A 2,500-nucleotide genomic window follows, 5' to 3' on the forward strand; every position below is an offset into this window, starting at 1 on the left:
TTTTCGCCTGAAATGGGCCTTTTTTACCACCAGATAGGTGCTGACACGGTCTCCTCTGGCATCTCTCGCTGGGGGTTCTGGGACTCTGGACGCGCGCAGGGCGCTGGGCTTTGGACCGCCGTCCGGCGCCCGAACCGGCCCTTGCCACTTGAGCCGCCCGCTTGGGCCTGCGCGCCGGCTCTCGTGTGTGCGCCCGGCTGACCCGACCCGCGGTGCCGCCTCCGGTCTCTGGCTCACCCGAGGGCGGCGGGGCGAGGTGGTGCGTGGGTCTTCTACCCCGTGTGACTCCCCTTCCCCGCCGCAGGCACCCGGTGGTGGCTGAGACGACCCCAACCCGCAGGCTCCGTGCCACGTGTCAGGCGTTCTCCTCGCGGGGTCGTCGGCCACTGTTGCCCGAGAAGGCAAGAGGGAGCGAAGGGGGGGGCTGGGTGCCGGCTGAGGCTGAAGCAGGCTCCTCCGGTGAGGGTCCTCGCCGTGCCCCTCCTCCCTCGGGGCCCTCGTGGCCCCTGGCTCTCTGGATTGACTGATCGATGTGGTGATGTCGCGCTCTCCTGGGCCGGGCCTTAAGTCGCGCCAGACGAGGGACGGACGTTCTTGGCGAACGGGACCGCTCTTCTCGTTCTGTCCGCGGGCCCCTCGCCTCTCTTGTCACGCCCTGCCGGCCTGCCGAGGGGTGTGTGGGAGGCAGGGGTGGTGGTCTCCGGCCCTGACCTGCGGTCTCCCGCCTCCTGCCTCATGGCGTGGGCGGGGCCGTGGTCCTCGGACGCAGCAGACGCTCTCGCTTCGCCTCCTTGGCGTGTGCCTCGCGGGCGGTCCTCCCCGCGTCGGTGGGGGCCGTCCCGCCGCTGCGCCGCGCGCCCGCTGCCGGCGCGTGAGCGTGACTTGCTCGGTCCTCTGTGGTGCCCCTGGAGCGCTCCAGGTCGTCCCTCAGGCGCGCGAGGCCGAGCGGTGGTGTCGTTCCCTTTTCCCAGCGTGCTCCTCGGGGTCTCCGCCGCGGTGGTGTGTCCCGTGAGTGGCTCTCTTGGGGGGGTCGAGACGGTAAAGGGCGCGGGGGCTTGCCTCTGTTTCTCTCCCTCGGTGGGGGACGGGGGCCTGCCACCTCGTCGCCATCGTCCTCCCACGGTGTGCCGTGGGGGGGACTGACTTCGTGGCCGGGCCGACGCCGCGTGTGCCGCCGCCCCCCACTTGCGTGTGTGTGGGGAGTCGCACACGGGCGTGGGTGCGATCGCGTTGGGCCGGGGCCTGTGAGAAGGGGGCGTCTGTCGCGCTTCTCGGGCGTGCTCCCCCCTTCCGGAGCCCGGTGGACGAGCCTGGGGGGCGGCAGAGGTTGTGCCCCCGAGGCTGTGGCCGCGAACGCTCCAGTGGGCCGTGTGCTTACCCATACCGCAGACCCCCCCCCACCCCTCCCACGGCCAGTCGTGGACTTGGTGGCTCGTGGAGCGCCTCCGTGGGCCCGAAGGGCAGAGACGATGGGTGGGGGATGACGCACCCTCGGTGAGAAAGCCTTCTCTAGCGATCCGAGAGGGAGCCTTGGGGTACCGGACCCCCCAGCCGCTGCCCCTCCCAAGCGTGCAGTGGGCCACGGTGGCCACTGCCAGAGCCACGTGGGTGGCAGAGGCCCTCGCCCTCGCGGGGAGGGCTTGCGCCGGCCCCGCGGTGGGGCCGAGTGCCGCTCTTTGCCTACCGCGGCCCGCGCCTCCCCCCTCTGAGTCGGGGGAGGGTCCCGCCAGGCCGGCGTCCGGCGCGGGGCCGTGTGTGCGCGTGTGTGTGCGCGTGCGGTGACCCGCGCGGTGGCGAGCCCGAGGTGGGGTTCGGGGACGCACGGACGTCCCGACTCCCCAGTCCCGCAGCCGCGAGGAGCCCGTCGCGCCTGCCCTCGCCGCGAGTCGCGGCCGGGGGCGGTGTGTGGGCACGGTGCGGGTCGCCTCGCTCGGGAGCGTTTCCCTGGGGCGCGAGCCCCGGGGGTCGGACTCAGATGAAGGCGGATGTGGCGAGGACGGAGGAGGTTGAGTTTGGGCGGACGGGTCCCTCCGTGTCACGCGGGGGGAAACCGTCGCACACGGGCCCCGGCGGCGGGGCCGGGTCGTGGGAGACCCCCAGGGTGGCCGGGGCCGGCCGGCGTCCCAGGCGTCGTGGGACCGCCCTCGTGTGTGTGGCGGTGGGACCCCGCGCTTGTTTCCCTGGCGGGCCCGGTCGTGCCTCGGCCCTTCCTGTCCCTGGGCGGGCGCCCCTGCGCCCCTGCCCCGCGGCCCTCGCCGCTGTGTGTGTGCGTGCCGCCCCCTCCCCGTGGCCGCCGGCCCTCCCCGGCCCCCAGCCCTCCGTGCCCCTTTCCCCGTCTGGGATCGAGCCGGCCTCGCCCACGTGAGGCTGTCGCCCGCCCCGGCCGCCGCGGCGGGCGGCGTCCCCGGGTGGAGTGCTCACGGTCCCTGAGGCGGGGGAGTTGGGCGCGGCGGCGGAGGCGTGTGTGGCGGGGCACGTGGGGCGGCCGGTGTGCGCGCGG

This window comes from Pseudorca crassidens, unplaced genomic scaffold (genome assembly GCF_039906515.1).
Source record: "Pseudorca crassidens isolate mPseCra1 unplaced genomic scaffold, mPseCra1.hap1 Scaffold_135, whole genome shotgun sequence".
Lineage (NCBI taxonomy): Eukaryota > Metazoa > Chordata > Mammalia > Artiodactyla > Delphinidae > Pseudorca > Pseudorca crassidens.